Raw genomic sequence first — 14,141 nt, 5'->3', positions numbered from 1 at the left:
GTTTGGTTTGACGAACGCACCAGCGGTGTTCATGGACCTCATGAACCGTGTGTGTAAACCATACCTAGATAAATTCGTCATTGTGTTCATTGATGATATATTGGTGTACTCCAAGAACGGAGAAGAGCACGAGCAGCATCTACGTTCGATATTAACTATGCTTAGAGACGAGTAGTTGTATGCAAAGTTCTCTAAGTTTGACTTTTGGTTAGCAGAAGTACAATTTCTTGGTCATGTTGTAGGGGCCAATGGAATACAGGTCGATCCAGCAAAGATTGAGTCGGTTAAGAATTGGGAAACTCCAAAGACGCCAACGCAGATTAGGCAATTTTTGGGTCTAGCTGGTTACTACCAGAGATTCATTGAAGGATTCTCTAAGATCGCCCGACCATTAACTTCATTGACTCATAAGGGCAAGACGTTTGAGTGGTCAGAACCGCAAGAGACTGCATTTCAGTTGTTGAAAGAGAAGTTAACAATTGCACCAGTATTGTCTCTACCCGAGGGAAGTGAAGATTTCGTTGTTTATTGTGATTCCTCACGTCAAGGAATGGGTTGCGTGCTTATGCAACGAAAAAAAGGTATTGCTTATGGATCGCGTCAGTTAAAGATTCACGAGCAGAACTACACTACGCACGACCTTGAGTTAGGAGCTGTTGTCTTTGCACTCAAAATGTGGAGACACTACCTGTTTGGAACCAAGTTCACTATCTTCACAGACCATAAGAGTTTACAGCACATATTCGATCAGAAGCAGCTCAACATGAGACAACGACGTTGGATGGAACTACTTAATGATTATAACTGCGAACTTCAATACCATCCGGGCAAGGCGAATGTTGTGGTAGATGCCTTGAGCAGAAAGGAGCGAGAGAAACCTCTTAGGGTTAAAGCGCTTAACATAGTTGTCCGTAAGAATCTCACATCACAAATCCGCGAAGCACAACAAGAAGCCATGAAACAGGAGAATGTTGATGTTGAATTTCTCAAAGGGATGGATAAGAAGTTTGACGTCAAGGAGGACGGAACACGGTACTTCGCTAACAGAATTTGGGTACCAAATTTTGGTGGATTGAGAGAACTAGTGTTGGAGGAAGCACACAAGTCGAGATACTCAATTCATCCGGGATCAGATAAGATGTACCAAGATTTGAAGGCATTTTATTGGTGGCTGAATTTGAAAGCTGACATTGCCACTTATGTCGGGAAGTGCTTGACTTGCGCTAAAGTCAAGGCTGAGCATCAGAAGCCATCAGGATTACTGATTCAACCAGAAATTCCCCAGTGGAAGTGGGAAGGAATTTCCTTGGACTCCATTACAAAACTACCAAGAACGGCGGGAGGTCACGATACTCTTAGGGTTATCGTGGGTCATCTCACTAAGTCCGCACACTTCTTACCGATAAGGGAAACTGATAAGATGGAGAAGTTGGCTCAGAAATACATTAAGGAAATCGTCTCTAGGCATGGTGTGCCTATATCCATTATATCCGACCGCGACAGCAGATTTACTTTCAGGTTTTGGCAATCATTGCAGAAAGCAATGGGGACTCGTTTAGATATGAGTACAGCATATCACCCCCAGACGGATGGCCAGAGCGAACGAACTATTCAGAGAATTTTGAGGACATATTGAGAGTGTGTGTCATTGATTTCGTAAACGGATGGAATAAGTATTTACCACTAGCTGAGTTCTCATACAATAACAGCTATCATACGAGTATTAAGGCTGCTCAATTTGAAGCATTGTATAGAAGGAAGTGTAGATCTCCCGTTTCTTGGAGCGAGTTGGGAGATAGTCAGTTGACAGGTCCTGAGATTATTCAGGAGACAACTAAAAAAGTTCTACAGATTCAGGAACGATTGAGAACGGCTCGAAGTCGTCAAAAGAGTTATGTCGATGTTAGACAAAAGGACATAGAATTCCAAGTTGGAGACAAAGTTATGCTTAAAGTATCACCTTGGAAGGGTGTTGTACAATTTGGGAAACGAGGTAAACTGAGTACTCGCTATGTTGGACCGTTTGAGATAACTGAAAGAGTTGGACCAGTAGCTTACCGATTGGAGCTGCCACAAGCACTCAGCGGTATTCATGACGTTTTCCATGTATCCAATCTAAAGGAGTGCCTAGCCGATGATAATTTGATTATTCCTTTAGAGGAACTACGTATCGATGACAAACTCCATTTCATTGAGGAACTTGTCGAAATCTTGGGCCATGAGGTCAAGCAATTGAAGCAAAGCAGAATCCCTATCGTTAAAGTTCGGTGGAACGCGAGGAGAGGACCAGAGTTCACGTGGGAGCGTGAAGGTCAGATGAGACTGAAGTATCAACAACTGTTTTCCGAGGAAACTACTTCAGCGGACGTTCTCTAAAATTTCGGGACGAAATTTTCAATAACAGGTGGGTAATGTAACAACCCTGATTTTTTCGTTACTTCCGTTAACCTTCCATTAGTTTATTTCACAGCGATTATTTAACTTTTATGTGTTTACGTGTATTAAATGCGTACTTGACCTTTGGAGGGTTTCAATAATTAATATGGGTTGATATTGATTCAAATAAATATTTCGGATAATGAAATACGATAAAAACGATACGATTTTGATAATAGCTTTTGAACAACGAAACGCTCGGGTTTATTTTAATAATTAATTTTATTAATCATTAACTTTTTGAAATATTTAATTTATTGGGTTTTTAATAAATTAAGCGATTGGTTGCGTTTAACGATTGGGTTAGCGTTCCGGGCCTTCGGTACGACTAAACGGCACTTAAAACGGACCACGAATACACGGGATTACAAAACGAGAGCCCGGGAACACCATGAGGGCCCCTTATGTTTCAAATTTTGTAAGTTTAGGGGCTTATGTGTTAATTGTTTAAATTAGGGTTAGTATAAATAGAAGTATTAACACAATTTAGGTAAAACCCTCACTGAAAAATTAAGCAGTCGACTCCCTCTCCCTCCCCTTGAACCGTCGACATCATCACCACCACCATACCATCAATTTTTGATTTTTAGATTAAACCTCGAACACGAAAGTTGCAATTCCCGATCTCCTCTACGCGCTGGTGTATTTAATTTAGCGATCAAAGGTATAATTGCATGAACCATAATTCTTAAAAATCTGATTTTTATAAAGATTCATAGTTATGTTGTCAATTGCTCAAGTCTATACGCGTACGTGTTAATTGTAATCGTTATTTTGATTGTTTGATGCGTTAGGGTTTAAAAACGAATTTGTATTTGTTTGATCAGAAAAATTAAGTTTTTCAAATGTTAATTATTATCTTATAATCAGATTCCTTGCGAAAAACTATTGAGTTTAGGCTTTGGATTCGCTTGATTTCGTTTCCGTATGATTAAGTTATGTCGATTTGAATTATCGTTGTGTTATTGTTGCTTGAACAGAAATCTGGTATTGATAGAAAAAGAATTGGCATGTGAGACTTATACCACTGGAAAGATAATTTAAAAACACTCAAGTTAGACTAGGATATCATGTCGTTTGCTTATGTATATCCTGAGATATGCTAGAATTAGTGTAAATGAAGTTTTATACAGCACTTGCATGAAAATAACCTTGTATGATAAAATGTGTTAACTTCTGTGATTAAAGCTTTGCATATTTGAAAAATAGACAAAAATTACTTCATCTTTCATGTAGATATCATACGCTAATTGTATCTAGATCTTCGGATAATCGTATGCGAATGTGACTAACGAAATGGGAATCGAATTTGTAAATTGAATACGGTTTTGTACTTTGTGAATTTTTTATATTGATTGAGCATGTATGCTTCTGGAAAATAAAACTTAACATTATATGTGACTTATTGTTAGTTTATGTCAATCTCTGAAACCTTATGCATTGGGCACAATAGAGCCATACTTTATGTGAATTCTGGTTTGAGCTGAAAACTGAATGATCAAATTGCACGAATAAACTGTACAAATTGGCTAAACAAAAGTTGCTAGGTTTTTGATATGTGTTATTTTGATTTATCCTTGAACTATGGCCACTGGTCTTGTATCAATTGCATGTTCCTAACTCCGGTTATATCCGAAATGAAATCAGTGCGCGGTCAGAAACTGACTTGGCAAACCCCAAATGTATTCCTTCTGATTCCTGACTTTTAATTGTCGTATGAGTCCCTGGCTGGACTTTTTGGAATCGATTTTGAGTCTAATTATTATCTGTAGTTTTTCATATTTACTTGAATTTTTTACTATGTGATAATATGCTAAGTGTGCTACGTGTTCGTAAATTTTGTGCATGACGATGAACTGAAATTGTGAAAATGATTATTCATGACCTAAAACGTATTGTTTGACTTATGTTTGACTTATTGACCAATATTTGACATGAACCTACTGATGTTGACTTTATTTGACCACATTGACCAAGTTTGACTTTCGGTTTGACTTCGGTTGACTTTGTTTGACTTGCATGATATAGTTGACTTTTACTTTAAAATCGCGTCGAGTCGAGCAATAAGACAACGTACACTATGAAACCACACTTATATAAGATACATATATTGACCAACCTACATACGTATACTTAGGTTACACTACTCGGGTCTAAACCGTACAAGTCATTTGTCTTTTATTCCGAGCTTATTCAAAGGTGAGTCTACAGTCCCGCTTTTTACATGTTTTCAGGGATGAGAATACACGCTGTTATATTTACATTTTCAATTACTTTTATATTGACATGAGTACTACACATATGCATAATGAGTTTGTTCAAAAAGCCTCTAGCTTGAATACTTTTAATACCATTGGTAAGCACAATTTAGATGGACGGATCTGTTAGGTTGACAACCTCACCCACTATAAAAGCAGTGGTGCATTTACTTTGAACATTTAATACATCTGAACAATGTATAACATTTTACGAGGTAAGGTGGGTATAGTGGCTATACTCGGGTCTTTGCTAGTATTCAGGTGCTCGGTTTGTGCTTGCGATAGAATCTTGTGGTCAATGAAATTAAACTATTTTTCTGATAACTGTTTTTCAGATACTGTTACATTACTTTAAACTTGTAGATTCACCAACATTATTTGTTGACCTGTTTTTGCATGTTGTTATTCTCAGGTCCTTAAGAGGTATGCTTCCGCTGTGTTTGCTGCATGTCTGGCCGTGGAGTCAGCATTTGATTTTAAAGAACATTATTTACTTTCGCATTTAAAACTTTTATACTGTTTAAATACTGTTTGCTTGTGGTTACGATCACAACAGTGTTTCTATTTTGAAATCTCTGACTTTTGTTTTTGAAAGTTATTAATTTAAATAAAATTAAATGCGATTGCTTTAAACGTTTCATATAGAGGGCGTAACTGTTAACTGTGGGACCGGAATTAACACGCCGTCAGATGGTATTTTGGCGGGGTGTTATAGATGGTATCAGAGCCAGGCCCCGGACCAAACGTGCACAGCGAGGACGCTGTGTCCCATTAGGGGGGAGGATTGTAACACCCGTGTTACATCCGTCCCACATCGGTTGGAGATGAGAACGAAGCATGCCTTATAAGGGTGTGGAGACCTTTCCTAGCATGACCCGTTTTGGGACCACATGCGCAACAGATCCCATGATAACTCTGCAGTTAAGCGTGCTCAGGCGAGAGCACTACCAGGATGGGTGACCTCCTGGGAAAGTGTTCGTCGTGTGTGGTCGCCAAGAAAAATATGTGAGCAACCTACGGGGGAGATAAGGGTACGTCCCTATCTCTGGAAAGCGGACAATATCATGCTACGGGGAACGTTTTACCTGGGGTGTTACACAATACATCAACCGAGCAACTAGCCATCACGAAACGATTCATTGACTCAATTTTTTCTTTGGCGAAAAAACAAGGATATGGATATTAAATAGATTGTGAACAAACCATCACATTATGAAATGTCCAAAGATACGATACACCACCGACTTGACTTTTAGATATAGTGAAAAGGGTAATACACCAAAACAACTTGACTTCATTCAAACTCCAAGTCTATCAAATTATACTAAAGACAATTTTCTCAATTCTATCAAAACGATCAAGTGTTTATACAATGTATCTCAAATCAAATTCAACCTCTTATTCTCCATGGTCCACGTGGCGTCGGCAAAACCACACTCATCCTAGAACGTAATTCAACATTACTTACATTCATTTTCATTTTGAATTCTATACAGTAGTAACTGTTTATTTGAATTGAAAAATACAGGGCATCTGGAGAAGCGGAACAAAGGACCTCATGTTACAGGTTATGTTGATTTTGCGGAATCAATGAAAGATAATCACCCACGCCATGGCCATTCCGTGGTGTACGTGGTCGAATCACAAACACCATGGCCATATTGACGATGACTCATTGTTTGACCGACTTTGACTTTCAGTCCTATCAAAGTGGCATAACTTGGATACTAGTTTGAAACGGATAGTTGGTGAAAATGATAAGTTGAATGTGAGGTTGGGCTTTGTCGAAAAAGGGTTATCTGGTGGAGTTGTGGGATAAGGCAGCATGCACGCTAAGTGTTCGATTAAATGCTCAAGAGAGTGTTAAAGTGGGGTTGGATCATAAGGATGGATTAGTTGCTTTGGCTAAAGAGGTGATTATGGTTCAACAAGGGTTTAGGGCCAACGCTGACTGGAGGGTTTTCCAGAAGTTTGGCTAATTCAGCTACTGAATGGCCTCTTTTGTTGATTGAGTTGTTGTCCGGGGCTGCTCAAGCTGATTACTTTCAGGTACAGTAGAATTATGATTATGATAAGTTCAATTACTGATTAAATTTATAAATTTTAATTGATTCGACTATGTGAATGTTGATCATTGCCATGATTTTGATGATGGAGTACTAATGCATAAAGTATAAGTACCCAAATTAAGAGTATAAGCCTTTGCCTACTTTATATAGTGTTTATTGGTTATAGATATTGCAAATTGTAATGCCTTTGATGTGTTTGATATATCCTTAGTGCATAAGCCGTTGAACTAGATTACCTGTGTGAGTGGATGAAATTCTATCTTTTTAGAAATTTGAGTTGCGATTTGAGAGCATTCGTCTCCAAATTTAATGCCCATTATGCGAAAAGAGAGTTCTTATGGTTGGCCTATTAAGCTACTACTCCATATTAGGCTGATCTAAAGTTCTTATTTTGTTAAGTCCCAAGTTCTGATCTGAGTTAACAATGATTTAATGTAATTACTCATGTACAAAGTTGAACAATTTGTGTGCTTTTCAGGTTTTCAATGATTTTATCTTTCAGAAATCGCCCCCATTTGCTACTACGATACCACCTGTACTTTTTTGTGCATTTGCTGATGATTATTTGTTTTCTATGTCTTTGTAACAGCCAAAGTTGGTAATAAACAATATTGATGCCCTGAAAAATGCTGTGTTGGTGGATGATTCATCAATCTATGCATCTATGTATCATGACAGTTTGATATGGAGATTGATAGCTTTAGGTGCAAATGCCTGTTATTCTCTTAACTTCTGACAGGTAACATTCAATATTAGAACACATATTCAGCTACATGTTGTGCAAAGTTTTTTTTTTTTTTTTTTTTTTTTTGTTTTGATAAATAAGTAACTCACGCCTTTGTATAGTGGAGTGTCATCGGGCTTACGGATCAAATCATTTAGTTTTGTGTGACATGTTACAAGATAGTTGTATTCTGTATAGGCTCTTCGACTTTTAGAATAATGCATATATTACGCACCATGCTTCATCATTTTTCCTCTAATAATATTGTAGCTATTATTCATATGCAGCTTATATGGATTTTGGATTTCCCGACATTTTCATTTCCTCTAATAATAGTGTTTTCGATTTCTCATTTTTTTCTTTCTAATTATGTAAAATGAAAGCATATGAAATTATAATTGATGGTTAGTTACTTATCTATTTTTCCCTCATTCAGAATAGTATTTCTTCAAGTGCTAGCACATCTTTTGATTATAGGAGCTTGTTCCTAGCAGTCTTTAAATATATTGTATGATTTGTTGTATGTTGCAGACATTTGGATGGACCCCACCACAAGCAAAAGTACATATGGTTTCAGATTATATTAGCTAGTCAGAGGCGAATTCATATATATCTCTTTGACTATTTCCTTGTGTTGTTTTAGAAAGATTCGGTTGCTTGAGTATCTGGATTTGAACAACTAATAGTTGTATTTTGTTCCTTTGTAGTGGGATTTGATTATTGAGGTCCTTGGTCCCAATGCACGACATCTTTTCGAGATATATGCACTTAAACAGAGCAATTATTACCAAGTGTGAGTATTGTATAACTATAAGCAAATTCTGCATAAACATTTGAACACACTTTTTATATAAATATGTATATGTAATATGTATTTCTCTATGCAGGCTTATGGATGATAAAGAAAGTACATTCGAGGATGTCATAGATGCCTATCTGGCATATTTGCAAGTAAGAGTCAAACCTTATTTGATATATTAGAAATCATGTACAAATTGTTAATGATCATTCATTCATCAAGTTAAGAATTTAAAGTTGTGTTTGACCCATTTGTTGAAATCTCTATTTATAGGTAACCGTTGTGAATCCTGCCATGGATAGAGACTCTTGCAAAAGTTTGCATTTGATGCTCAAAAGGGAAAATATCCAAAAGATTAATTAAGATTTGGGGCTCCATGGAGGCATCTGCCAAAGAAGGATGACCCGTTACAGCGTTCAGAATGGGCTAAGCTTCAACTTATGGATTTTATTCAATGTTTAGTCAATGGAGAGTTCGGGTTAATATATCTTCTTTTTCTTAACAATTGTGTGTCTTTCCTGTAACTTTTATGTGGTTTTGAAGACTACACAGATATAGACAGATTAATATTGATTTTTATTGTGTAAAGTATGATTACAAATTACAAAAAAAAATTGTGACTGTTTCAAATAAAGTGACTAATCGTATGCGTTGAAACTACTTTTGCCTCATTTCCTTTAAAGCCAAATTTGATGATTTTACCCTTTTAACTTAGTCGTGGAAAACTTTACATGGGTCGATATTGCCATGGTTATAGAGATGGTTCGGTTTAAATGTGTATCTTCATTCTGATTGGCTGTGTTTTTTTTTTATCCATTTCCCTTGGTTATTAAGAGAGTCTTGATATGTTAGTTTATTTTTCTGTTTGTGTTATTATCCAATATTATCTGTATATACTAATTCGTTGCACAAATCACGCGCAGATTAACTACTTTGCTGATTGTAGTCTCGAGATCTTTGACGATCCTTCTGTAAATGCAATGATTAAGGTAACTTGTTATTCTTTGCAAAGTTGGTCCTATCATTTATAACTTGTTATTCTTTGCAATGATTGAGGTAACTGGTTCAAATTTACAGGTTGGTTTATTCATGTACAATGTGATCCATCCTTTTCTAGCCCAATATCTCGGGCTATTCAGCGATGTCTTGTGAGATGGTAAAAAAATTGCTTTATTTATCTCAAGTTACCTTAAATGAAGCAAAATGTTACCATAAGTTGACAATCTTTTTTACTGCAGGCTTGTACAGGAGAGAATTCAAATGAGCCTAAAAAATTGCCTACTTTTCGAGTGTCACCGAGTTGTAAGGGGACGCAGTTATCGACATCTCATGTTACAAGTAGGCAATAAGTAGAATTCATATATACTTACATAAGCTTTATCACTGACCTCAATGAAACAATGTAAGAGATCATTTTCCTTTTAGAAGTTTTACAGTATCATATACCAAGTTGTCATCTTTAATATAACAAGTACTGTTTGATACATATTATTAACACTATTCCGATCTTTGTAGCTGTTGTGTATCCAAATTTGCCTGATGATATGTCATAAATTGTACTAACATATAAATAAAAGTGCTTGTCCTTCTGAATGACAGACTATACTCGTATTACATTCGGGATTTTGTGAATGACTCCTTGTGATGTGTCGAGCTCTAGTTAGTCAACACGGTCAAATATATTTTTGTCGAGGTACGGGGTACCTTACGAGTAGGTGATATATTTTTTGGGTGTTTATGTTCGTATCACGGTCACGCTTGTAATCCAAACAAATAAAGCTCATGTATCACTATGTATATAAACTCAAACTAAAGCTCATGTATCACTCTTCTAAGATCTAAGAGTAAGAGTAGTCCCAACCGTTGCGCCCAGGCTCCGCCCAGCTCGCGCCCAGGCTGGGCGCCGATGGCACCGGCACCGCCCAGGGCCGCCCAGGCCGTCGCCCACGAGACTCGTCCATGTTTCTGTCAATTTACAACACATTTGGGGAAGGAAGGCTTGCAAGTTTTGTGGTACTTTTTGCTACTAATCTTGTATAATTGATTAATTAATTAATATAGTGAGTGATGAAGGAGTGTCATTCTTAGGAGTATTTAATCCTGATTTAGTCCTGGAAAGGAAGTGGGATGGAAGTGCTGATGTAGCGCTGAATGGTTGGTTAGTCCTGAAAAAAATTTAAGAGTTACTTTTTCTTTTTATTTCTTTTTTCTTCTATCAAGTTTCATATGAATATAGATATAGATAGATGGTAGGATGGATATAGATGACTATATGAGTAACGTAGGAATAATTTACATCAAATAATTACGATGTTTGATTTTATTTAATTGATACTCCATAACTGTAACTTATAAACTAGTCTATTATAATATACGGAGTAAAATATATGGAGCAAGTCATTTAAATCATATATATATATATATATATATATATATATATATATATATATATATATATATATATATATATATATATATATATATATATATATATATATATATATATATGGGCAGGATCAATGGGGAAGTAACCAATCGAGGGAAGCGGGGGGAAGCAAAAAAAAATTTTTCGTTTTTTTTAAAAAAAAAAATTCCGGCATCAAGATCGCACGAAAATATGAACATTTAGAAGAGACACTTCGTGATGAATGTTATTATTTAGGCGGGAAAACGATCGACAAAAATAACATTCAAGATAATATTGTTCGTGAAGAATATGAACTTTTTTTTTCTTCATGTTTTGTGAAGTAAAATTTAGCCCGATTTAGAGTTTAGGGTTTAGGGTTTGGTGTTTTGAATTTATTCCATAAACCCAAAACACCTAACCCTAAACCCTAAACCCTAAACTCTAAACCGTTCGTGTTAAAAACTCAATCTAAATCCTAAATCTAAACCCTAAATCTAAACCCTAAACCCTAAATTTCTAAACCCTAATATCTAAACCCTATAAACCCTAATATCTAAACCTCAATAGCTAAAACCTCAAAATACGCTCGAAAAACACGATAATTGTTATATATTACTTCTTCGAGCGTTTGCCCGCCAAAATAAAAACATTGAACAAAGTTTTTTCAAAAAACGAAAAGAAAAAAAAAAGTTTTTGCTTCCCCCCGAATGGTTACTTCCCTCTTGATCCTACCAATATATATATATATATATATATATATATATATATATATATATATTCTCTAAATCTTCACTTCAAGATTCCTTACTAATATATTTATTCTCTAAATAAATAAATCCTCACTTACCCACCCCATTATACAATCCACTTCCAACTCATCTTCATCTACTCTCTTTTCTTGCTTCAACTTTTATTTATAGTCATCATATTCATACGAAATTATATACATGACGACTCCAGAGTTTATAGCAACGGCAAGTGTGAAAAACATTTTCGTATTCATCATTAATTTCGTTTAGGTGAACAGGGATGCATACGATGGCCCCAATTTATACAAATCATATTTCTGAATCACGACGACGACAACAACAACAAGAAGTCCAATCCCACATGTGTGAGGTATGGGGGAGGTGAGACGTAGACAATCCTTCCTCTATCCTAGAATAAAGAGAAATCATTTCTCCACCCCGAGTGAAACACTCACAAGAGTAGAGAAAGTCCTCCATCTATTTGCTCGACGGATAAAGAGATTGCTTCCAAGAAGACCTCCGGCCCAAAAAAGTAGGGTAAAATAAAACAAAAATAAAAATAGATAAAGTAAATAATTTACATAAATATAGATAAATAAATAGAATAAAATAGATACAATAAATAATAAAACTAACAAAATCGAGACGCCATGAAAATGGTAGAAACAAATTTCCAAGGGTTTTAAATCAAGCATGTAGTTCAATTTAGCCTCTAAGTGGCAGTCAAGTCGCCAATAAATCGACGCTTGATGTTGCCTCATACAACAGGGCCGCATATTTCTGAATCACATGTTTCAATCAAAGTTTCAAAACCCTAAATCATCATCACTACAAACAGACTGCAATCCCAAATTGACAATCTATTTCGAAATCCATAGTTTTCTTCTAGATCGGAAACCTAATTTGAAATTAAGTAATTACGTCAACAGAAAATAACAAAGCTTAGAAGTTACCATACCATTACATCTTAAACTAAAACGTATTTTCTCACAACTTTAAAACTTCTTGCCACGTTCAAACTTCAGTCCATACAGATTAATTTTCTTCAGAGAGCCAATAAACTAAGAGTTAAAACAAAAACAAAAAAACAAAGTTAGAACTGAAATACAATAAAAATGAAAATTTATGTTAAAAACAAGTATTTCAATTTCAGTTATAATACTACCTCTAGTCCTGCCTTTCTGATTTCCTTAATGCAGTAGTTGTTACTTGTTAAATACTAATATAATTAAACTGAACATTAAAAATTGAAGTAATACTACCTTGAGGCCTGCTTGCTTGATGGCCCTGATACTGATACAGAAGCTGTTGCTTTGTGATACACGCACAAAGAGCCGCTACATCCCCATTCCTTTTGCGGGTGAAATTGCCGCTTTTGACAGGTTCGTTGCGACTTTTTTTTGCCCCTGAAGTGCCTGTGTGTACAAAGCACCTTCAAGTGTGCATATGAAACCCGACCCTGGGTGGGACCCACTGATTCCGGGTGTCCTGTGCAAAAAGAAAATCAATTAGAATTAGTATAAAATCATTAATATAGTTTAATAATGCCTATAATACTTATTTAAGTTCTAAATTATCAAGTATCAATTATCAATATTGACCAACAGATATGAATGGTTTACCTCGTTACTCAAGTAACCGCCATTACCAAAAATCTCCCCATATGTGTTGATAACACGTATGTCAACCGATCACGAATGAACAGTGATCGGAAACAATATAAAAATATTGCAGGTCTTGATTAGTTTAACAAAATGAGTCTGGTTATGACTAATTTTTGTATATGTTCAAGTACTATTGTACTTGGCTATTGTTTGTTTTCACTTTTGTCAGAAACTTGTTGAATTTTGTGTGAACTGTTAGAAGAATGACTCTGGAGTGAGATCAGGAAATGTGGTTTTTTTATGTGATCAGTTCGGCATCTCTTTTCTTAATTCTTTTGTTCGAAAAATTGGGGCAGGAGACTCAACGATGTTTTGGGAACGATAAGTGGCTTCCTGGTTCAAATGAATATCTCAAAAATAAATTCCACAGACTACATACATGCGTTAGACCCGAACAAGAATTGCAATGTTTCCGAGCGGGTTCAAAACAATGAAGTTGGATTAACGGGTAACTGGCAATGGTTTCCTACGATCAGAGGGAGAACACTAGACAAAAAGGAGGAACTAGAGAAAATGTTGACACAAGCACAGCCGTTATCCACAAAACCGGATGATTGGAGTTGGTCGTCGAACTCAAATGGTAAATTCACTGTTAAAAAGCTTGCTAACATCTCCACTGTTAAGTGGATTTCATGGATACCAAATAGATAAATTTGTTTATATGGAGGTTGAGTTTAGATAGATTACCAACACGCACGAAACTTTCCAAAAGAGGAACAAACTTGGACTCGCTTAACTGCCCATTGTCTCAATCAAATCTGGAGGATGTGGACCACTTGTTTACAAAGTGTAGATACACTATCCCCTCCCTTATGGAGAGAAACTTTAACAGTTGTTGGAAGGATTTTAATAACACACCCAATGGAGTATCCAATCCTATTAGCTCGACTTACTGGAATGCTATTACCTTTTCAAGTGGTTCATGCTAGTCTAGAAAAAAGGATGGCGATTTTAAATGACGATATAACGACAAGTCTTCGAGTATTATCACATACATCTAAACAGATGTTCCAAGATTAGTGGAACATCTTAGAT

At 36.0% G+C, this 14,141-nt stretch overlaps 1 pseudogene; it reads left to right on the top strand.

Annotated features, from left to right (window-relative positions):
* Positions 1-1,420: 1,420 nt before the first annotated feature.
* Positions 1,421-13,757, top strand: LOC139887964 (uncharacterized; annotated as a pseudogene).
* Positions 13,758-14,141: the final 384 nt, after the last annotated feature.

This window comes from Rutidosis leptorrhynchoides, chromosome 2 (genome assembly GCF_046630445.1).
Source record: "Rutidosis leptorrhynchoides isolate AG116_Rl617_1_P2 chromosome 2, CSIRO_AGI_Rlap_v1, whole genome shotgun sequence".
Taxonomy (NCBI): domain Eukaryota; kingdom Viridiplantae; phylum Streptophyta; class Magnoliopsida; order Asterales; family Asteraceae; genus Rutidosis; species Rutidosis leptorrhynchoides.
This window is presented reverse-complemented; position numbering and strand designations above follow the sequence as displayed.